Below are 25,094 nucleotides of genomic sequence, written 5' to 3' on the forward strand. Positions count from 1 at the left end.
CACAAGCTTAAGGAACAAACATTAGAGCCTAAATTCCAGTGATTACACATGAAAAGATCAAAATGTCCAGGATACAACAAAAGATTACAAAATATATGAACAACCAGGAAGTGATGGCCCAGGTAAAGGAGAAGATTAAAATATTAGAAACCATCCAAGAAGAGGATCAGACCTGGGACATTCCAGATAAACACTTTTTAAAAATGGTCCTAAATATGGGGCTTCCAGGAAGATGGCAGAGCCAGCTGGATGGAAGTCACCCCTGCTCCGTGGGACAAGACAGCGGGTGAGGAGAGAATGACCGGGACTGCAGACCGGAGGGGTGAGTAACTGAAGAGGACCTCCAGGTTGTTTGGGGTGGAAAGAGGCGGGGAGGTTGGGACAGGGAGAGCCGGGTGGGCCGAATGGCAGAGATCCCCACCAGGGGCGGGGATTGGTGCACTGGGAGGTGCAGGTTGGAGGCAATCGACCTCCCTCTGCTCCAGCCTGCCCCGACTGCTGAACCGGGAGGCCTCCCTCCCCAACCACAGTTGATAGCACCCACAGGGACAATGGAGGCAGGGCTGGACCTCGAAGACCTATGCCCCAGGCACTGGGAGTGGTCCCCTGAGAAGAGGCATACCATAGAGCCTGGTGCTGCCAGCCGCTTGCTTCCCCCCACCCCAGGTGCTGATTGTTTCCCCTGTTCTGTGTGCTGGGACCAACCATGCCGTGCACGCCAGGATGAGCTCCCTGCCATGCTCAGCATCTCTCCGGCTGGTCCCTGCAGGCGCAGGCCTGAGGGAGGAAGCGCCTCGGGAATGCCACCTGCTACAGGGAAGTGTTAAGCGCAGGCCAGTGACTGCAGCTGGGGAGAAGATAGGCTGGAGGGGAGGGGTACTCAGGAGCTCCACTGCTGGTAAGAAGTAGAAAGTGCAGGCAGGCAGACTTCTATCTTCGTAGGCTTTTCTTCTCCTATGTTCTTTTGTCTCTTTTCCCTTCTTTTCTTCCTAATAAAGTTTATATATACATATATTCTTTATTAGTAGAGGTATTATTTTTATTTTTTATTTATGTTTTTATATGTTTACATTTTACTGATTTTTTAAATTTTTTATTGAGAAATATATATATAAAAAAGTAATAAATTTCTAAGTACATTTTAACAAGTAGCTATAAAACAGATTTTAAAGTTTGGTATGGGTTATCATTCTACAATTTTTCATTTTTTCGTCTGGAGATCAACAGAAATATCAATATAATGATTCAGCAGTCATACTCATTTGTTAAATCCTATCTTCTCTGACAGACTCCCTCTCTTTAAATATTTTTATTATTCTACTTCATTTATTTTTTTCTTTAATTTTCTTCCCTTTTGTGGCCACCAGTCTGAGTTAATCCCCAATATATCTTGGGGTATCTCCTTCTGACCTTGGGGCCTACTTCTGACTTTGGAAGTGTGTTTTAATGTTGTTGGATATTTTTCATAGTTTTATTACATTTTTATTTTATTCTCATTACTGTTTATTTAGAAATTTTTTGGGGGGTGCACAGGCCAGGAATACAGCCCGAGTCTTTGACGTGTCAGGCAGGTATTCTGTGACTGAAGTACCTGTGCACTCCAGCCTAGCTTCCAATAGACTGTCAACTAAAATTATAAACCCTACATGAGATCCAGGCCTTAGTTTGGTGGGGAATTACTGTTAAACCAAGTGCAAAAGGAAGCCCTCAATGCAAAACCAAGTAAATATAAAACTTTAGACAAGTGAAGGAAACCAGCTTGCAAAATAACCTTATTAAGATAATCAAAAGGAGGATGGGCCAAGATGGTGGCTTAGCAATGTGCGCATTTTAGTTCATCCTCCAGAACAACTACTAAATAACCAGAAACAGTACAGAACAGCTCCGGGAGTCACGTCAGTGACCGGACACACAGCATACCCCAGTCTGGACCAGCTGGACCAGCTGCGAGCCTCCCCAGAACCGTGAGTTCCCTGAGCCGCAGAGGCCAGCGCCCGGTGCCCCTCCCTGACAGACGACTTCCCAGAGGGAAGGGAAAGAGACCCTAAACCTGGTCAAGGAGGAGGTCACTCATTAGGCTCACAGAGAAAGAGGAAAGGGGAGGAAATGGAGGTTTTAGTGGTTGTGTTTCTACGGAGACTTGGTTGCCTCTAGATTCAGCTACAGGACTTCTCAGGCTGCAACTGCCCCAGGCATAGGCAGAAACAGACTGCTTTCAGGGCTGTCTCCTGCCTGTGCCTTCCCCAGGGGAGGGGTGAAGCCCAACTCAGGTAGAATCCCTCCCTCAAGGACTTCAGACCCCAGGGCTTGGCAATTTGAAGCCATTAAAACCAGCCTACAACCTTGCCTCTGTCTCCACCACACCCCCAGCAGGGAGAGTCTTCCAAACTTAAAGGTGCCGCAACATCTTTTGCTGGTGGGACCCACAGGCAGACAAGTGCCACATACTGGGCAGGATAAGAAAAACAGAGCCCAGAGATTTCACAGGAAAGTCTTTTAACCTGCTGGGTCTCACCCTCAGGGAAAACTGATGCAGGTGACTCCTTCCCCCTGATAGGAGGCCAGTTTAGTCTGGGGAAAACCTGGCTGGAGTCTATAATAACTATGTAGAACCTCCTAAGGGTGGGGAGGGAAAAAAGCACCTACAAGCAGGGAAAGATATAAGAAAACAAGAACTGAAAAATTATCCTCTGTTAAACAAAACCTAAGCCAGAGGTCCAGAAAAAGCTGAACTGAAGGTCAAAGAACACATAGACAACAAATTCATCTAGCAAGAAAACCCTAGGTAAGAGAAGTGAAAGCAATCAACAGAATAAACTAACTAAGGTAATTAAATGTCTAGATGCCAGCAAAAAATAACAAATCACACCAGGAAAATTGAAGACATGGCCCAGTCAAAGGAACAAACCAATAGTTCAAATGAGATACAAGAGCTGAAACAATTAATAGAGAATATACAAACAGACAGGGAAAACCTCATCAAAAACCAAATCAATGAATTGAGGGAGGATATGAAGAAGGCAAGGAAAGAACAAAAAGAAGAAATGGAAAGTCTGAAAAAACAAATCACAGAACTTATGGGAACGAAAGGAACAGTAGAAGAGATAAAAAAAAATAGAAACCTACAATGGTAGATTTCAAGAGACAGAGGTTAGGATTAGTGAACTGGAGGACAGAACATCTGAAATCCAACAAGAAACAGAAACTATAGGGAAAAAAAATGAAAAAATATGAGCAGGGACTCAGGGAATTGAATGACAATATGAAGCGCATGAATATACATGTTGTGGGTGTCCCTAAAGGAGAAGAGAAGGGAAAAGGAGGAGAAAAACTAATGGAAGAAATTATCACTGAAAATTCCCCAACTCTTATGAAAGACCTAAAATTACAGATCCAAGAAGTGCAGCATACCCCAAAGAGAATAGATCCAATAAACATTCTCCAAGACACTTACTAGTCAGAATGTCAGAGGTCAAAGAGAAAGAGAGGATCTTGAAAGCAGCAAGAGAAAAGCAATCCATCACACACAAGGGAAACCCAATAAGACTATGTGGAGATTTCTCAGCAGAAACCATGGAGATGAGAAGACAGTGGGATGATATATTTAAATTACTAAAAGAGAAAAACTGCCAACCAAGAATTCTATACCCAGCAAAATTGTCCTTCAAAAATGGGGGAGAAATTAAAATATTTTCAGACAAAAAATCACTGAGAGAATTTGTGACCAAGAGACCAGCTCTGCAAGAAATACTAAAGGGAGCACTAGAGACAGATACAAAAAGACAGAAGAGAGAAGTGTGGAGAAGAGTGTACAAAGAAGGAGAATTAGATATGACATATAAAATACAAAAGGAAAAATGGTGGAAGAAAGTACTATCCATACAGTAATAACACTAAATGTAAATGGATTGAACTCCCCAATCAAAAGACATAGACTGGCAGAATGGATTAAAAAACAGGATTCTTCTATATGCTGTCTACAGGAAACACATCTTAGACCCAAAGATAAACATAGGTTGAAAGTGAAAGGTTGGGAAAAGATACTTCATGCAAATAACAACCAGAAAAGAGCAGGAGTAGCTATACCAATATCCAACAAATTAGACTTCAAATATAAAACAGTTAAAAGAGACAAAGAAGGATACTATGTACTAATAAAAGGAACAATTCAGCGTGAAGACATAACAATCATAAATATTTATGCACCGAACCAGAATGCCCCAAAATACATGAGGCAAACACTGCAAACACTGAAAAGGGAAACAGACACATCTACCATAATAGTTGGAGACTTCAATTCCCCACTCTCATCAATGAACAGAACATCTAGACAGAGGATCAATAAAGAAACAGAGAATTTGAATATTACAATAAATGAGCTAGACTTAACAGATAATTATAGGACATTAAACCCCACAACAGCACGATACAACTTTTTCTCAAGTGCTCATGGATCATTCTCAAAGATAGACCATATGCTGGGTTACAAAGCAAGTCTCAACAAATTTAAAAAGATTGAAATCATACAAAACACTTTCTCAGATCATAAATGAATGAAGTCAGAAATCAAAAATAGGCAGAGCGCCAGAAAATTCACAAATATGTGCAGGCTCAACAACACACTCTTAAACAACCAGTGGGTCAAGGAAGAATTACAAGAGAAATCAGTAAATATCTCGAGGCAAATGAAAATGAAAACACAACATATCAAAACTTATGGGATGCAGCAAAGGCAGTGCTAAGAGGCAAATTTACTGCCCTAAATGCCTATATCAAAAAAGAAGGGAAAAAATTCAGGAATTAACTATCCATTTGGAAAAACTGGAGAAAGCACAGCAAAATGACCCCAAAGCAAATAAAAAGAAAGAAATAACAAAGATTAGAGCAGAAAGAAATGAAATTGAAACATGAAAACAATTGAGAAAATCATTAAAACCAGAAGTTGGTTCTATGAGAAAATCAACAAGATTGATGGGCCCTTAGCAAGACTGACAAAAAGAAGAAGAAAGAGGATGCAAATAAATAAGATCAGAAATGGAAGAGGAGACATAACCACTGACCCCACAGAAATAAAGGAGGTAATAACAGGATACTATGAACAACTTTATGCTAATAAATACAACAATGTAGATGAAATGGACAAGTTCCTAGAAAGGCATGAACAACCAACTTTGACTCAAGAAGAAATAGATGACCTCAACAAACCAATCACAAGTAAAGAAATTGAATCAGTCATTAAAACCCTTCCCAAAAAGAAAAGTCCAGGACCAGACAGCTTCACATGCAGATTCTACCAAACATTCCAGAAAGACTTAGTACCAATCCTGCTCAAACTCTTCAAAAAACTGAAGTGGAGGGAAAGCTACCTAATTCATTCTATGAAGCCAACATCACCCTCATACCAAAACCAGGCAAAGATATTACAAAAAAAGAAAACTACAGACCTATCTCTCTAATGAATATAGATGCAAAAATCCTCAACAAAATTCTAGCTAATCGAATCCAGCAACACATTAAAAGAATTATACATCATGACCAAGTAGGATTCATCCCAGGTATGCAAGGATGGTTCAACATAAGAAAATCAATTAATGTAACATACCATATCAACAAATCAAAGCAGAAAAATCACATAATCATCTCAATTGATGCAGAGACGGCATTTGACAAAATTCAACATCCTTTCCTGTTGAAAACACTTCAAAGGACAGGAATACAAGGGAATTTCCTTAAAATGATAAAGGTAATATATGAAAAACCCACAGTTAATATTGTCCTCAATGGGGAAAAACTGAAAACCTTCCCCATAAGATCAGGAACAAGGCAAGGATGTCCACTACTACCACTGTTATTCAACATTGTGTTGGAAGTTCTAGCCAGAGCAATTAGACAAGAAAAAGAAATGCAAGGCATCAAAATTGGAAAGGAAGAAGTAAAACTATCACTGTTTGCAGATGATATGATACTATATGTTGAAAACCCTGAAAAATCCACAGCAAAACTACTAGAGCTAATAAATGAGTACAGCAAAGTGGCAGGTTACAAGATCAATATTCAAAAATCTGTAGTGCTTCTATACACTAGTAATGAACAATCTGAGGGGGGAATCAAGAAACGAATTCCATTTACAATTGCAACTAAAAGACTAAAATACTTAGGAATGGCAGCTGCCGCCTAGTCAGCGGGCCTGGCCCGCGTTCCGAGAGCAAAGAAGACAAAACCTCAAGGAACTTTTACTAGAAAGAAAAGCACGTTTTGTATACAAAGAGGAAGATCAGACCTTATCCAGAAACCAGAGAATGATGCCAACTGAACACCAGGTCCAAGAACAGACGAAAGTTCTGAAACTTAAAACAAAAATGGCTGATAAAGAAAATGCCAAGAGATCTACAGAGAGCAAAAATAATACAACCATGGGAAAAAATTATATTCCTTTAAAACCTAATGGATCAACCAATTCAACTATAGCAGTCGGTACATATAATTTTGAGGAGAATCAAACTACTCAGTTGTTTCCAATTAAAGATGATCCCCCAGATCAACATATGACATTTACTCAGGCATTTTACTTTAAAAAAAATAGTAAAAAAAAACAGATGACTACAGAGAAACCTAAGGAAAATGCTGCTAACATTCCCAAGAAACCTGTGCTGCTGGGATCTTATCGTGGCCAAATTGTTCAGTCTAAGGTTAATTCATTTAGAAAACCTCAACTAGTCATAGATGGGAGTTCTGCAACAACCAAGAAACTTTCAACTACTATCTCTGAAGCCACAGAGCCTCAGCCTATAAATACCAGCAGTATAATAGTGAAAAGTAATAGGGTCTCAAACGTAACTGCCACAAAATTTGCAAGCACTGGGTGTCAGGACAGACAACTTGTGCGACCTCCTATTAGAAGTCACCAAAATAATGGCCTGGACAAGGTGAAACAGGGCATCCACAGACCTGACAATGTTACAGTCCAGAAAGGGCCTACTGGAAAGGGAGTACTACAATTAAACACAGATTTATCTAGGGTCCAAATAAATTCTCAAGGCACAAAAAGAAATGAGACATTGTCAAGAAACCTGGCTTCTAAAGTTACAACCAGGCCTGCTTTATCTTCTAACACCAAACTGACTGAACAGTCCAAAACCACTGACCAGCAAAGACGTACTGCAGCCAAAGCAACTTTCCATAGATCGGCTCAGCCCAAAGAAACTGCAGAAGAGAGAAAAATCCGTCTGACCGAGTGGAAGGCTGGCAAAGGAAGAGTGCTGAAAAGGCCTCCTAGCTCCATACTTAGCCAGCTAGAACCTGAAAGACAAAATGAAAAACCAGTTGGGTCTTTCTGGACTACCATGGCAGAAGAAGATGAACAGAGACTATTTACTGAAAAAGTAAACAAGACGTTTTGTGAATGCTTGAACCTGATTAATGAGAAATGCCCAAAAGAAGAAATATTGGCTACACTGAATGATCTGGTTGAAAATATTCCAGATGCGAAAAAGCTTGTTAAATATTGGATATGCCTTGCACGTCTTGAACCAATCACAAGTCCTATTGAAAATATTATCACAATCTATGAGAAAGCCATTCTGGCAGGGGCTCAGCCTATTGAAGAGATGCGACATGCAATTGTAGATATTCTAACACTGAAGAGTCAAGAAGTTAATTTTGGAGAAAATACTGAGGCTTGTGCAGCCATGGAACAAATACAGGAAGTAAACACTGAAAATACAGGTGTTAATGTGGAGCCAGAAAAACTGGAAATAGAAAACAAACCACAAAGAAATGTGATATTTCAAGACTGTGAAAAAGAACGAGAGGACAAAATGAAAGAGCCCATCAGTGATACTAAAACCCCCAATAATGAAACTAGAGCAAGTTGCTTAATTAAATATAATGTTTCTACTACACCATACTTGCAAAGTATAAAAAAGAAGATGCAGTTTGATGAAACAAATTCTGCATTTAAAGAGCTGAAGTTTCTAACACCAGTGAGACGTTCTCGGCGTCTTCAAGAGAAAAACTCCAAATTGCCAGATATGTTAAAAGACCATTATCCTTGTGTGTCTTCATTGGAACAGTTAACAGAATTGGGAAGTGAAACGGATGCTTTCGTATGCCGTCCTAATGCTGCGCTCTGCCGCATGTGCTCCGAGACTGAGACAGCAGAAGAGAACTAAAATTCTTATAAGGAATGGGTTTTAATGTAAATAAGAAGGTACTTTGTGGTAAGAGAAAGATGGTAGGTAAACTTAGTGGATATTAGAAACTTTAAAGTTAGTCTGAGTTGCGTTTTTAGTTAAAATTTTAACTTCCATGACTTCCTTTGATGTCATTTGTCGACTATTAGAATGAGTTAATATATTAGTAACAAATTTCATTCTAGTTTTGGTAGCATTTCTAAAATACTAGTAGTTAAACTTGTTTTTTTCTGTCTGATAGTAAAGCTTTACTGTTAAATCATGTCCTCTGAAACCTGACCACCGTTATCGAGTAAACATTTCTCTTCCTCTCACACATGAATACCACCAATAAAATTGTTTTGTAAAGCCCTGAAGTAATATTTAAATGACATACAGAATTTACCAACACTAAGTTTTAAAAAGTGATTTTTCATTGTAAAAGATGAGTTTTATTTGACTGTGATTGAAGATAACATATTTCATCTTATTTATGATCTTTCTTTCCATTTATATAATAGCAGCTGTCTTAATTCTATTTACTGTCTTTTGTTTAGGAGAGTAGCACTTTTATCCTTTTTTAACTGTGTACCTAATATGCATCCAATAAATTAAAATACCTGTATGCTCTAATGACATCTATTTCAACAAATAGATTACAGAATGCGCATTTCATGGTGAATGTTTTTGAACCTCGAAATACATTGTAGTAAGATTTGGCTTGAGATTTTTAACACTTGGAACTAAGTGTGTGCCTAATGGTATATTTCTTTTTGAAAATGATTTTATCAATTTACTTAACCAAAAATTTACCTTTTTTTTTTCTTGTTAGCAGGGACAATAACTTCTTTAGTTTATTTCGTCATAGTTTTTATGGGTCCAAAATATATCTTTTTTAAAATTAGAGCAGTAGTAGGTTTACAGAAACATTACTCAGAAAGTACAAAGTTCCCATATACCACTTTTCACAGGTAGTTTTCCCTACTATTTTGCATTCATTTGATACCTTTGTTACAACTGATGAAACAATATTATAATTACGCTATTAGCTTTAGCCCACTGTTTACATTAGGGTTCACTATTTGCATTGTACAGTTCTATGAGGGGTGTGTGTGTATAATTTATACACAACTTAAAATTTCCCTTTTTATCCCTTTTAGAATTATAATTCAATGGTATTAATTACCTGCACAAAGTCATGCCTCCATCACCATTGTCCATTGCCAAAATTTTTCCATTGCCCCAAACCAAAGCTCTGTACCAATTAAACATTAACCCCCCACTCAAAAAAAAAAAAAATACTTAGGAATAAATTTAACCAAAGAGACAAAAGACCTATACAAAGAAAACTACAAAAAACTGTTAAAAGAAATCACAGAAGACCTAAATAGATGGAAGGGCATACCATGTTCATGGATTGGAAGACTAAATATAGTTGAGATGTCAATTCTACCTAAATTGATTTACAGATTCAACGCAATACCAATGAAAATCCCAACTTACTTTTCAGAAATAGAAAAACCGATAAGCAAATTTATCTGGAAGGGCAGGGTGCCCCGAATTGCTAAAAGTATCTTGAGGGAAAAAAACGAAGCTGAAGGTCTCATGCTGCCTGACTTTAAGGCATATTATGAAGCCACAGTGGTCAAAACAGCATGGTACTGGCATAAAGATAGATATATTGACCAATGGAATCGAATAGAGTGTTCAGATATAGAACCTCTCATCTATGGACATTTGATCTTTGATAAGGCAGTCAAGCCAACTTATTTGGGACAGAACAGTCTCTTCAATAAATGGTGCCTAGAGAACTTGATATCCACATGAAAAGAATGAAAGAGGACCCTTATCTCACACCCTATACAAAAGTTAACTCAAAATGGATCAAAGATCTAAACAATAGGTCTAAGACCATAAAACAGTTAGAGGAAAGTGTAGAGAAATACCTTATAAACCTTATAATTGGAGGCAGTTTTATAGACCTTACATCAAAAGCAAGAGCACTGAAGAAAGAAAGAAAGAAATGGGAACTCCTTAAAATTAAACACTTTTGCACATCAAAGAACTTCATCAAGAAAGTAAAAAGACAGCCTACACAATGGGAGACAATATTTGGAAACGACATATCAGATAAAGGTCTAGTATCCAGAATTTATAAAGAGATTGCTCAACTCAACAACAACAAGACAGTCAATCCAATTACAAAATGGGAAAAAGACTTGAACAGACACTTCTCAGAAGAGGAAATACAAATGGCCAAAAGGCACATGCAGAGATGCTCAACGTCCCTGGTCATTAGAGAAATGCAAATCAAAACCACAATGAGATATCATCTCACACCCACCAGAATGGCCATTATCAACAAAACAGAAAATGACAAGTGCTGGAGAGAATGTGGAGAAAGAGGCATACTTATTCACTGTTGGTGGGAATGTCAAATGATGCAACCACTGTGGAAGGCAGTTTGGCGGTTCCTCAAAAAGCTGAATATAGAATTGCCATATGACCCAGCAATACCATTGCTAGGTATCTACTCAGAGGACATAAGGGCAAAGACACAAACGGACATTTGCACACCAATGTTTATAGCAGCATTATTTACATTTGCAAGGAGAGGGAAATAGCCAAAATGTCCATCAACAGACGAGTGGCTAAACAAACTGTGGTATATACATATAATGGAATATTATGCAGCTTTAAGAAAGAATAAACTTACGAAGTATGTAACAAAATGGATGGACCTTGAGAACATTATGCTGAGTGAGACTAGCCTAAAACTAAAGGACAAATACTGTATGGTCATTGATATGAACTGACATTAGTGAATAAACTTGGAATATTTCGTTGGTAACAGAGACAATCAGGAGATAGAAATAGGGTAAGATATTGGGTAATTGGAGCTGAAAGGATACAGACTGTGCAACAGGACTGGATACAAAAACTCAGAAATGGACAGCACAATACTACCTAACTGTAATACAATTCTGTTAAAACACTGAATGAAGCTGCATGTGAGAATGATAGAGGGAGGAGGGCTGGGGACATAAATGAAATCAGAAAGAAAGATAGATGTTAAAGATTGAGATGGTATAATCTAGGAATGCCTAGAGTGTATAATAATAGTGAAATGTACAAGGTACAATTTTTAAAATGTTTTTGCATGAGGAAGAACAAAGGAATGTCATTATTGCAGGGTACTGAAAATAAATGGTAATTAATATTTTAAAATGTCACCTTCTGTGTGAGACTAAAGCAAAAAATGTTTATTTGTTACAAAATTTATATTTTGATTAGTGCATTTCCTAATATAACTTATGTAGATAGTTTGATTGAATGCCATAAGTACTTGGAATCTCAGGTAGGACATGAGATTTTGCTGGTTTGTCCAGAGTGATGCCCTGATGAATCCCAGAGTGATTCCATCAGTGAGTGGAAAAGTATTTGCAAAGCCCCTTTAGGGGAGTGGTGAGAATGGGGAGAAATTCAACTTCCCCAAGTTGAATTCTTGATATTCTCATAAGCAGTGTGGACAACTAAAGCTATAGGCTGAGCCCCCAGTCTTGAGGTTTGTTCATATGAAATTTAACCCCATAAAGGATAGGTCAAGTCTACTTAAAATTTAGGCCTAAGAGTCACCCCCAAGAGAGCCTCTTTTGTTGCTCAGATGTGGCCTCTCTCTCCAGTCAACACAGTAGCAGTCTCACCACCCTACCCCTTTCTATGTGGGACATGACTCCCAGGGGTATGGACCTTCCTGGCAACATGGGACAGAGATCTTGGAATGAATGGAGACTCAGCATCAAGGGATTGAGAAAAACCCTAGAATGAGCTGAGACTTAGCATCAAGGGATTGAGAAAACCTTCTCGACCAAAAGGGGGAAGAGTGAAATGAGACTAAGTGTCAATGGCTGAGAGATTCCAAACAGAGTTGAGAGGTTATCCTGGAGGTTATTCTTATGCGTCAAGTAGATATCATCTTGTTATTCAAGATGTAATGGAGAGGCTGGAGGGAACTGCCTGAAAATGTAGAGCTGTGTTCCAGTAGCCATGTTTCTTGAGGATGATTGAATAATGATACAGCTGTCACAACGTGACTGTGTGATTGTGAAAACCTTGTGTCTGATGCTCTTTTTATCTACCGTGTCAACAAAGGAGTAGAACATATGGAATAAAAATAAATAATAGGGGGAATAAATGCTAAAATAAATTTAGTTTGAAATGCTAGTGATCAATGAAAGTGAGGGGTAAGGGGTATGGTAGGTATAATCTTTTTTTTCTTTCCTATGTTCATTTTATTTCTTTTTCTATTGTCTTTTTATTTCTTTTTCTGAATTAATGCAAATGTTCTAAGAAATGATGAATATGCAACTAAGTGATGATATTGTGAATTACTGATTATGTATGTTGTTTTATTTTGTTTCATTTTTTAATTAATAAATAAATTTATAAAAAAGATAATCAAAAGCCCTAAACACAACAGAAAATTACAAAGCACATGAAGATCCAAGCAGAAACAGCTCAGTCAAATGGCCAAATCAAAACATCAAAGGAGACATGGAATATGGTCCACTCAAGGATATTTATAAAGAAATAAAGGATACCAGGAAGACATTAGAAGAGTATAAAGAAGAATTCAAAAAATTAAATAGGAAAATGGCAGATCTCAGAGATGAAAGCTATGTAAACCAAATTAGAAATATACTGGAGACACACAATAGCAGATTCAAAGAGGAAATAAGAGTAGACAGAATCATTGAACTGAAGTGTACAAAAGTTGAAATGGCAGGAAAGATGGATAAAATGGAATTGGGTTTTAGGTAAATGATGGACAACAAGAGGTACTCAACTATAAGAATCTTTGGTGTCCCAGAAGGAGGAGAGTAAAGGGCTCGGAGTGTTATTGAAGGTATAATTGAGGAAAACTTTCAATCCTTATAAAACATATACACAAATTAAAGAGGTCCAGTGAACTTCAGATAGAATAAATCCAAATAGGCCTACTCTAAGACACAAACTAATCAAATTGTCAGATGTTAAAGAGAAATAGAAAGTCCTGAAAGCAACACAAGGAAAGTAATCTACTATGTACAAGGGAAAACATGTAAGATTGAGTCTGGACTACTCAACAGGCATCAAAGAAGCAAGAAGACAGTAGTATGACATATTTAGAATCCTGACTGAGAAAGGCTTCCAGCCAAGAGTTATTTATCCAGCCAAGCTGCCCCTCAAAATTGAGGGAGAGATTAAAATCTTAAAAGACTAAGAGAAGTAGTCAACAGGAAACATGCCCTACAAGAAATACTAAAGGGAGTCCTGTCAGCTAAAAAAACAAAACAGGAGGAGGTTGGAGGAGGGCACAGAATTGAAGACTACAATAACAGTGATTTAAGGGATAAAAAGACAGAAAGGGGAAAGAATATATAGAACTGAAAAATAAAAACTAAAGGATAAGATGGTAGAAATCAGAACTGCTTTTACAGTAATAAGTTTGAACGCTCCAATTAAAAGATACAAAATTGGCAGGATGAATCAACAAATGTAATCCATCTATAGGCTGTTTACAATAAATGCATCTCAGACCCAAGGACACAATTCAATTGAAAGTGAAAGGATGGGAAAAAGATGTCCTATGTAAGTTGTAACCAAAAGAAAGCAGGAGTAGCTATACTAATATCAGATAAAATACACTTTAAATGTAAAGAAGTCATAAGAGGCAAAAAGAAGGTCACTACATATTAATAAAATGGAAAATTCACCAAGAGGAAATAACAATCAGATATGTTTATGCTCCCAATCAAGGACCTCCAAAGTACCTGAGGCAAACATTGGCAAAACTTAAGGAAGCTATAGACATTTAAATAATACTGGGAGACTTCAATATATCACTCTTTTATATAACAATAAGACAGAGGATAAACAGAGAACTTAAACAATTTGATAAATGAATTAGACCTAACAAACAAATATAGATAATTATACCCCAAAATATCAGGATATACATTCTTACTCAGTGAACATGGAACATTCACCAGGATAGATCATATGCTGGGACACAAACTGAGTCTTCATAAATTTAGTAAGACTAAAATTATCCAAAGCACTTTCTCTGAACACAATGGGGTGAAACTGGAAGTCAATAATCACCAAAGAACCAGAGCTTTCACAAATATATGGAGATTAAACAACACGCTCTTAAATAATCAGTGGGTCAAGGAAGAAATGGCTAGGGAAATCAGTAAATATCTGGAGATGAATGATAATGAGACTACAACATATCAGAACTTATAGGATACAGCAAAGGCAGGGCTGAGAGGGAAATGTATTGCTCTAAAAGCCTGTACTAAAAACAAGAATGAGCAAACTTGAGGTATTCACTGCTTACCTGGAATTTAGAGAAAGAATAGCAAACTACACCCTAAGCAAGTAAAGTAAAAGAAGTAACAATGATTCAAGCAAAAATAAACAAACTGGAGAAAAATAGAACAATAGAAAGAATCAACAAAACCAAAAGTTGGTTCTTTGAGAAAATCAATAAAAATGATGGACCTCTTGAAAGACAAACAAAGAAAAAAGATAAACAAAGAAAATCAGAAATAGAGGAGGGTAATAACCATGGATCCTGAAGAAATTTTAAAAATTGTAAAAGAATACTATGAACAATTATAAGCCAACAAAATAGACAAGTTAGATAAAATGGATAAGTTTCTAGAAACACACAAACTACCTAAATTGACTCCAGAAGAAATAGAAGGTCTCAACAAATCAACTACAAATAAAGAGATTCAATTAGTCATCAAAAATATTCCCACAAAAAAAAAAACCCAGCACCAGATGGCTTCACAGGGAAATTTTATCAAATATTCCAAAATGAACTAACACCAATCCTGTTCAAACTCTTCCCAAAAAATAAGGCAAGAGGAATGCTACTTTATTCATTTTATGACACTAACATCACTCTAATACCAAACCCAGATAAAGATGCTACAAGAAAGGAAAATAACGGGCCAATTTCCCTAACGAACACAGATGCAAAAATTCTCGACAAAATACTAGGGAATCAAATTCAATGACACCTTAAAAGAATTATATACCATGACCAAGTGGGGTTTATATCAGGAATGCGAGGATGGTTCAACACAAGAAAATCAATCAACATAATACAGCACTTTAACAAATCAAGAGAAATCACATGATCATACCAATTGATGCTGTAAAAGCATTTAACACAATTCAACATCTTTTCCTGATAGAAACACTTCAAAGGTAGGAATCAAAGGAAATTTTCTCAGTATCATTAAGGGCATATATGAAAAGCCCATAGCCAGCAATCCCATTGTCACCACTATTATTCAACATTGTATCTTAATTGTAGCAATTAGACAGAAAGAAGACATAAAATGCATCCAGTTGGAAAGGAAGAAGTAAAACTTACATTATTTGCAGATAATATGATTCAACACTTAGAAAACCCTGAGAAAGGAAGGATGTCGAGAGGCATGCAATGAACTGAATAAACCTTAGGGACAATGAGTTGTACAAAATAACCCAGAAATTAAAGAACAAATATGCCAAGGTTTCTTTCAGAAAATATGTACAGGAAAATTGCAGCCTCGATAAGCCCCTATAGAAGCCACACTTAGCCTGAAGTTGTATATGTATTTCTGGTTGCTGAGATGCTGAATTGTGTTTATCAGCTAGTATTTCCCTGGGACTTTGAATAACTCTGTGACACTTGAGATAGGACCCTGAGACCCAGAGATGGAGTGCTGCATCCCTAAAGATTAGTATAGCTATATAAAATAAGAATTAAAGTAGCCAAAGGGAAATCGGGCCTCATTAGAGTAAAAAATGAAGCCAATCTGAATGGGTCTAAAGTAAATCAGAATAAAGGATAAAAGATGATAATGTATGTACTCTAGACCTCCAGCTACTGTATGGGCTCAAAGGCAAAAAGGTTTATGTCTAAAATCTAAATTTTCTGTAACATTAATCTAAATCAACCTGTCTAGATAACTCATTTGAATGACCCAGACTTCTGGGGTCCAGAGTGGGGATGAGGCCTAGTAATTCTGTTTCTTGATATAATGCCAGGACACATCTTAGAGTGTGGTGGGCTGATAATTGGGAGGTGTTGATGGAGTCCCTTGAGGGTCAGAAGGAAATATATATATATTCATATATATATTGAGCTTTCCCATCAGGGAAGCCCGGGTACCCTCTCTAACGTAGGGGACTCACAGGATATTGGGTCAGGCCCTTGATCTTGAGACTGTCCTTATGAAAATTGTTTCTGTGGAGGAAAAGCTAAGACTGCCCATGGTGAGGCCTGGGAGTTCTTTCCAGGTAACCTCTTTGTTGCCCAGATGTGGCATCTCTCTCTCTCTAGGCCCACTTTTCCTTTCTTTTCAAGGAAAGTCATTTCCCTCCCCCTCTGCATGGGACCTGACATTTAGGGGTGAACATCTCCCTGGTGGTGTGAGTCATGGCTCCCAGTGATGAGTCTGGTCCTGGCACCATGGAATCAACAACTTCTTCTGGAGCAAGGGGAGGAAAAGAGGCATTAAAAGACACCTAATAAAATAAGGCATCAGTGGCCAAGAGAAATCAGGTATAGTCAAGATGCTACTCTGGAGGCAACTCTTACGCAAGCTGCAATTAGATAGTGCTGATTGCTATGGTTTGCTAAACCCCAACCACCATCACTCCTGTTGACTCCTGAGAACACCTCGGGATTGGACTGAGACTCTATAAAGGTTTCATGTACTAAGTTTGCTTTCCTGGAACATATAATTCTGGAGGGTTCCTAGATCAAATAAATCCTGAAACCCAAAAGGACCAGCCTCTCCAAGATTATCAATTAATTACACCCCTCTATCCTTTAGTGTTGACACCCCTTCTCAACATAAAAAGTCAGAACAGGTGTTGCCCAGGTATCCCTATGGATTGGGAGAGGGATCAGGGGAGAAGGAGGAGGTATAACAGAGAGAATAGAATTTGGCAAACAAGTAGGACTGCTGAATCACTATATTAATATTCCATCTAGCCTCCAGTGTTTAGGAGCAACTATATGGAAAAATCTGAGATCGTAGAATAGTAGCCATGACAAACTCTGGTGTTCTGTAACTACTTGTTGAAGTGTGCTTTGAAAATTATTGCTGTTTTCTTTCTTTGCTTTGTATATATATTATATTTTACAATTAAGACATGTTTTTAAAAATGGTCCTAAATATGCTCAAAGAGCTAAAGAAAAACACAGACAGAGGACCAAAGGAAATTAGAAAAACAATACATGAATACAAACAGAATATCAACAGAGAGACAGAGATATGAAAAGGAACCAAACAGCTGAAGACTGCAGTAACAGAAATTATAAATTCTCTACAGGAGTTCAACAGAAGATTGGAGCTTGCAGAAGAAAGAATCAGTAAACTGGAAGATAATTAAATTATCCAGTCTGAGAAGCAGAAAGAAGGATGAAATTTCCTCAGAGCCTGAGGAACCAATAGGATACTATCAAGTATACCAGTCTAATCATTGTGATAGTCCAAGAATGAAAAGGAAAAGAGAAAAGAGCAAAGAGAATATTCAAAGAAATAATAGCTGAAAATTTCCCAAGTTTAATGACAGACAAGATACACACACTCAATGAACTCTACACAGGATAAACCCAAACAGATCCACACTACAGCATATCATAATCAAACTTATAATCAAACTTTTGAATGCCAAAGATAAAGAAAGAATTCTGAATTCTTTGTGTCATGTACAAAGGAAAGTAGTAACATTACAAGCCAATTTCTCATCAGAAACCATGGAGGCAAGAAGACACTGAAATGACATATTTAAAGTGTTGAAAGAAAAAAAAACTGAGAGTTCTGTAGTTAAATAAAAGTCACATGAAGAAATAAAGATCCCCAGGCTTAATGCACTGGACGGCACAGCGGTGCCAGTGCCTGCTGCAGTGCAAGGTCCTGGCACTCAGCAAGCTGCACCAGGTGCTGCCACTGTACATCTTCATCCAGAAGCTGCATATCCAGTGCAACTATCATGACCATAACAGTGGCTGCACGGTTGAGCTATGCAAGCTGGCAGTGCATTTAGAGCACAGCAACTTTAGCCCTGGCCATTGCTGCTGCTGCAGAGGCTGCACCTGAGGGCTGAGCAGTGGCAGGAGGGATGTGTCCACACAGGGTGGCTGCAAGCCAGCACCCAGGGCTGGTGGAAATGAGGATGTAGGAAACCACTGGGAAGCTGCATAATTATGTGTGGGTAGGGACTCAGGCCACTTGCCCTCATCCAGAAACCACACAAGAAGTTGCTCCTGGCATAGCTCTAGGTGTTACAGGGCAAGGTACATCTCATGACCTACAGGCATCAGGAGAAGGTTATCCAGCACAAGACTCACATTTGAAACTTCACCAGGGACCTAGGCAGCAGCCATGGCTCAAGGGGAGAATATAAGCCATTAACAAGAATATAAGCCATTAACCATTGTGTTAGAAAGAGAAAATGACATATTGGGATTCATATTATGGGAGATTGACTAACTCAAAATAATCAAGAAGAAACATCAACTGAAGGAATTTATTTTTTTTAAAGTTTTTGAAAATGGACCATCTGGCAAAGCAGATGACTTAGAGATTCATAACAAAATCAGTAAGATGAAAGCAGAGCCTGGTCCAATCAAGAGGATGGAGGGAAATACTTCAGGCCTCCACCCTCCCACAGAAACTTTAAACCAGCAAGAACTAGCAGAAATATCTTCTCCAAGCTCCAGAAAACAGTTAAAGGACTACAGTCAAAGGAAAAGCACAGAATCAAGAAAAAGGCTACTTAAAAGCAGTAGAAGGGCAGGCCACAGTGGCTCAGCAGGCAGAGTTCTCACTTGCCATGCTGGAGATTCGGATTCGATTCCCGGTGCCTGCCCATGAGGAAAAAAAAAAAAAAGCAGTAGGAACTTGTGGCAACCTGGCTGGCCCTTCCTCTACCCCTAACCAGCTTAGCATAGAGCCAGCCCAAGCTTCCAGTGTGTGATCTTGGATCCAGGTTGTCACGTGAGGATATAACCCTTGTGCATATACTGGGATGTCTGGCCTAATCTCTCTTGTGATGGCCTGAGGAACTTCCTATTTCAGAGCTTGTATTAGGTGGCTCCCTGAGCTCTCCTACAGAATGCTGTGGGAAAGCAGTCAAGTCGTGCTGCTTGGAGCAAGAGACGGCGGACTGTAGAACATAGAGTGCAGTGCCTGGAATGAGCAAGAAAGCAATAGGATAACATACTTAAAGCACTGAAAGCAAAATACTGCCAACCAAGAAGTCTATAACTGACAACACTGTCTTCCAAAAATGAGGGTGATATTAAGACATTCCCAGAAAAACAAAAGCTGAGGAAGTTCATCACCACTAGAATGCCTTTACAGTAAATGTTAAATGGATTTCTGCAGGTTGAAAAGAAAGGACATCAGACAATAGATTGAATTCACGTGAAGAAATAAAGATCTTCAGTAGGGGTAAGGACGTGGGCAGATGCAAATGCCGATACTATTGTATTTTTGGTTTATAAGCTCACTTTTTATTTTTTATAGAATCTAAAAGGCAAATGCAAAAAAATGTAAAAAAAAAATCAGTATTTTTAGACTCCTAGTCTATATACATGTGATTTGTGACAAGAACTACATAAAGATGGGAAGACTGAGGGGATAGGAATATATTTGGACATACAATTGCAGTTGAACTGTTATCAAAGCAAACAAGTTTGTTACAGGTTTAGGATGTTAAATTTAAGTCCCATGGTAAATACAAAGAAATTATCAGAGAACATGCAAGCTCATAGAGACAAAAATTATAGTGTAGGTTGCCAGGGGTGAGAGGCAGGGGAAGAGAGACTGAATATAAAATGGTATAGGGTTTTTGTTTGTGGAGATGAGAATGTTTTAATCATGGAAGATGGTGAGGGTATCACAATACAGTGAATGTGATTAATTCCACTGAATGGTATGGGTGGAGTGGTTGAGATGGAAAAGTTTATGTTGTATATATGTTCTTGCAGTTAAAAAGAAGAAGAAAGAGCAACTAAAGAGATAATGACAATTAAAGGCAATAAATGATCCTGGACAGGATCTAACAAGGGAGGTGATGAGGTCCAAAAGAACATCAGGATATACCAAAAAAAAAAAAAAAAAAATGGAATACAGATAAGATTTATATCAACATTAAATTTCTTGAATTGGATAACTGCACTAAAGGTAGATACATAAGTGAATATCCTTGTTCTTAGGAAATACATATGGTAATATTAAGTGTTCAGGGAGCATGATGTATACAACCTACACTCAGGTGTTCAGAAAACAGATCGATAGACAGACAGATAGATGGATTGGTTGATAGATGGAGAGAGAGAATGATATGGTGGCATATGTGGCAGAGTATTAATAATGGTGGATCTGGGTATCTGGGGAGATGGGGTATGCTGGAATTCTCTAAATGGGGTTTGTAATCTTTTTGTAACTGTTTTATAAGTTTGAAAGTATTTCCAAATAAAAAGTTTAAGAAAAGATGTAGCTACTATAACAGAAATAGAAAATGTGTAGTAAAGCAACATGGCATGGGGAGGAAGAAAAGAGAAAGGCTTTAGGGCGTCTTCCTCTCCTATTCATCCCTCACTCCTCCCCATTCCGCTCTCTGTCCTTGCAGGGTGACCTTTATGACTATGTAAAAACTCTCCTTTGATCCCGGGCTTTTGGGTGGTTTCCCCAATAATGATCCTCAGGACAGGAGTGGATGGAGGGGGGATATGGCAGCATATTTATTCCCTGGCTGGGTCCCTTCCAGTGGGCACAACTTTGGGCAATTCTCTGTGCAAAACAGAATTCACATAACCTTTTATTATTTCACGGTGCTCTTTGGCAATTGGGTAAAGCTTATGGAAATCTTTTCAAAGCAATATTTTTTAATCCATAAAATAAAATACATAAGACAACAAAAGAAACCAATTATTCTGAAATATACATAAATGTTTGTATACAAATATATATACAGTTATATACATTGCATATATGTACCTATAATAGCAATATATGAGCTACTTTATCAGAACATTAAATAACAAAACAATATAATATAGACAAGTTGAGGTCAGATGTCTTTAGCCTGAATAAGAACATTAAACTCTGAGGTGAAGATTGCTACAGCAATAATGTGTCAAGAGGACACCCAATTAATTTTTATCTTTTATTTTAGTTATTACAAATGTTAAAATTCATATTCACAAAGATACAATTAACCTTTCCATAGCTCACTTCACAAAAGGAAGATGGGTTTCTCTAAAGGAATGCCAAGAATTTTCAAGACTATTTAAGTTAAAATCCAATTATCAAAAAGGAAACCAGCACTACCACAGAAACAGCAGAGGTAAATAATGGGGGGAGGGATGAGAGTTAAGAGGAGGTTTAGATTTCCTATTTGGCAAGGGTGTCTTTATAGATTTTCTTTCTCTTGGGAAAAAATGAAATTATCTAAAATTGAGAATGTCGATGGACTGTGGACTTTGGGCCCTCTACACGATGCCCATGAGTGCATGTGGCTGAAGGATGCACTGACGGAGAAGTAGACTGGTGAACGATGGTGTGTACTTATGAACGATAGTTGAGCTGCTACAAAAAGGAACAAAGTCATGAGGCATGCAGTGATGTGAATGAACATGTGGGACAACTGGTGAGACAAAATAACCCAGAAACAAAACAACAACAATGGTATGGTCACCTTTAGAAAATGCTTATAAGGAAACAGGGGTCAAGATTGTAAGCTTTTAGAGCAGACACATTAAGTTGGAGCAATGATTATTATTTCTGGATTTTGAGAGGCTGTTTTATGTATATAACCTGATATTTAGAGATAAGAAGCCAAACAAGTCAGGGTTAAAGTAATTCAGAACATAGGGGTAAGGAAAACAGTGTTTATATTTTAGAACCACACATACTCTTTGAGACCAATGGAAGAAAGGTTTATTTGGTCTGGAACTAAAATTTTCTGTAGTGCATAATCTAATTCAACCTATTTGTATGGCTCATTTGAACAACTGAAACACAGGGAGCACAGAATAAGAAAGAGGTCCTTTAATCCTGTATAGATTATTATAATGCCTGGATACATCCTAGAGTATATTAAGCAGATAATCAAAAAGTATCAGCAAAGTCCCCTGAAGGATGGGAGAAAGAATATGGAACTATTAAACTTTAACATCAGGGAATCCTCTGATATTTTGTCAAACTTTAGGGACACCCAAATCAATAGGCCATGCCCTCAATTATGAGGCTTACTCATAATTGTAAAGCTTATGTAGGTAGCAGAGAAGCTTAGATAACTATAGGCATGCCTAAGTGTTACTTCAGGAGGATCTCTTTTGTTGCTCAGATGTGGCCTCAGTCTCTCCAAGCCCAACTCTGCAAGTGAAATCATTGCCCTCCTCCCTACATGGAACAAGATATCCAGGGGTGAAAGTCTCCCTGGCGACGTGGGAGATGACTACCAGGGGTGAATCCAGACCTGGTACCATGGGATCAACAATTCCATCCTGACCAAAAGGGGAAAAAGAAGTGTAACTAATGAAGTAGCAGTGGCAGAGAGAGTTCAAATAGAGTCAAAGGCTACTCTGGAGGTTGCACTTTACACAAGCTTCAGGTAGACCTTACAATCTATCATAACCTGCCAACCTCCAACCAGGACCATTCGAGCCAATCCTAAAGAACACCTACAGCAATATATAAGATTCCACAAGGGTTCCATGCACTAGAGTAACTTTCCAGAAACCTACACCCTCCTGATGGGTCCCTGGTCCAGATAAGTGATGAAACCTAGCCCAGCCTCTCCAGAACATCAAATAGTTCCATCTCTCTACCCCATATTAGTGACAGACCCTTCCAATATGAAAAATTTAGAATTGCCATAGCCCAAAACCCCTACAGAGAGGGATGGAAAGATCAAAGGTGATAGTGGAGTTATATAGAGAAGATAAGATTTAACAAATGAATATGAATGTGAATCATTAAACTGATATCTCTTAGCCTCCAGTATTTTAGAGCAGCTAGAAGTGAAAACTAATATTATGGAATTGTAACCCATGTCAAACTCTGAAATATGTTCTACAACTAAGTGGTGCTGTGCTTTGAAATTTATAGTTTTGTATATATGTTATTTTTCACAAAGAAAGAAGGGAAAAAAGTCGATTGTGATGATAAAAAAATATTTAAACCCTCATAGCCTCCTCTATTCTGGAGCAGCTAGAAGGAAAAATATGTGAAGATCGTATCATAGTCCATGACAAACTCTGGGTTCTGTCCTGTAACTACTTGTTGAAGAGTGCTTTAAAAACTATTGCTTTTTTCGGGCCACGGTGGCTCAGTAGGCAAGAATGCTTGCCTGCCATGCCTGAGGACCCGGATTTGATTCCCGGTGCCTACCCATGTAGTAAATAAATAAATAAATAAATAAATAAATAAATAAATAAATAAATAAATAAATAAAACTATTGCTTTTTTCTTTCTTTGCTTTGTATATATGTTATACTATACAATAAAATTTTTTTTAATATGTATTTAAAAAATCCAATTATCAGTAAGTTTTTTGTTTTAAATGGACATGCTCCCCACCCCCACCTTTGGTCAGCCCACATCTTCAATATAGTATTTATCAGAAAGAAAGGGATTGTGGATCCATAATTCAATTTTAGTGACATCAAGATGGAGGTAAATTTTGAAAGACTTTTGAAGAGTTTATTTTCTATTTATCTTTTCAAAGAAACTGATAGAAAATTTCGTATCTTGGATACATCTTGGAAGAGCAAACTTCTCCAGCATTTGAAAATTTATAAAGATGTAGGCCTCTATTTTTATCTTCCATATCAGCAACTAAGCCAAAAAAGTTTTAAATTTTTCAGTACAATCCATAATGGTAACTTCAAGGCCCTGAAATGATCAATTTATCTCATTCATACGGTTAAAAATATCTTAAACGTAAGCCAACTCATGAATAAAATCCTCCCTTTCAAAAAGGTTCAAGAGTGGTTTTCTTTTCTTTGAGAGAAGGTAAAATTTTGTCCTTAGTTCATTAGCTGTAGGTAGCAGAACCTCTGAGTGGTAGAAAAGCTCTTCTTATTCCTTGCCCATTTTGTGATAATGTATTTTTAAATATTATAATTTAGAGACCTGCTTCTAATAAATTTGATAACTTACTGGTCAATAGACCAAACTTCTTTCAGAATTGTTGGAAGTGTCTCTGATGCCAATGCTTGTCTATGTAAAAAGTAATGAGTGACTCAAATACAAGAAACTTCCATTTACACAACAGTAACAGAAACAGATGCATCATCAATTATTGGAGTAGTGCCATGTGTGCAGAGTCAGAAGCTTTTCTTTCCAGGAATAAGTTTTACATGGGGAAAAAAACAAACAAACTCTTACCATTTCCAAGATACTGAAGGATTCTGTAGTTTCCAAAAGGGACTCACAAAATAAGAATGCTTCTGTAAAGGGATCAGCATGCACATAGGGAACAAAAGCAAGGAAGTGACTATAAAGAGAAGGGTTTGCGACTGCATCCTGCCATATACTGAAGGGGAAAAGAAAAGTTGCCACTTCCTCAATGACAGACCTTAAATTTTTTTCTAAAATAAATAAACAATTCCAGACTAGATCATACCATTTAACTAGGGTTCCACTTTCAGCATTTTCCTTCCACTCCAGTCCACACATCAGCCCAAACTTGTCTACTGCATATGATTTTATCACTGCCTCTCCAACAGCATGGGGCTTCTTTTGTTAAGCAAATACAAATTTGGAAGTGTCCTGAACAGAGAGTTCAGAATTCTCATTTTTATCCAGTTTTACAAATTTTTGTGCAAACTCTGAAAACTGCTAACCTACTACC

General features: G+C 37.7%; 1 pseudogene; it reads left to right on the plus strand.

Annotated features, from left to right (window-relative positions):
- The first annotated feature begins 232 nt into the window (after positions 1–232).
- LOC143656533 (cytoskeleton-associated protein 2 pseudogene) lies at positions 233–9,156 on the plus strand (annotated as a pseudogene).
- Positions 9,157–25,094: the final 15,938 nt, after the last annotated feature.

The sequence above is a fragment of the Tamandua tetradactyla genome, chromosome 14, assembly GCF_023851605.1.
Source record: "Tamandua tetradactyla isolate mTamTet1 chromosome 14, mTamTet1.pri, whole genome shotgun sequence".
NCBI classification, from domain to species: Eukaryota; Metazoa; Chordata; class Mammalia; order Pilosa; family Myrmecophagidae; genus Tamandua; species Tamandua tetradactyla.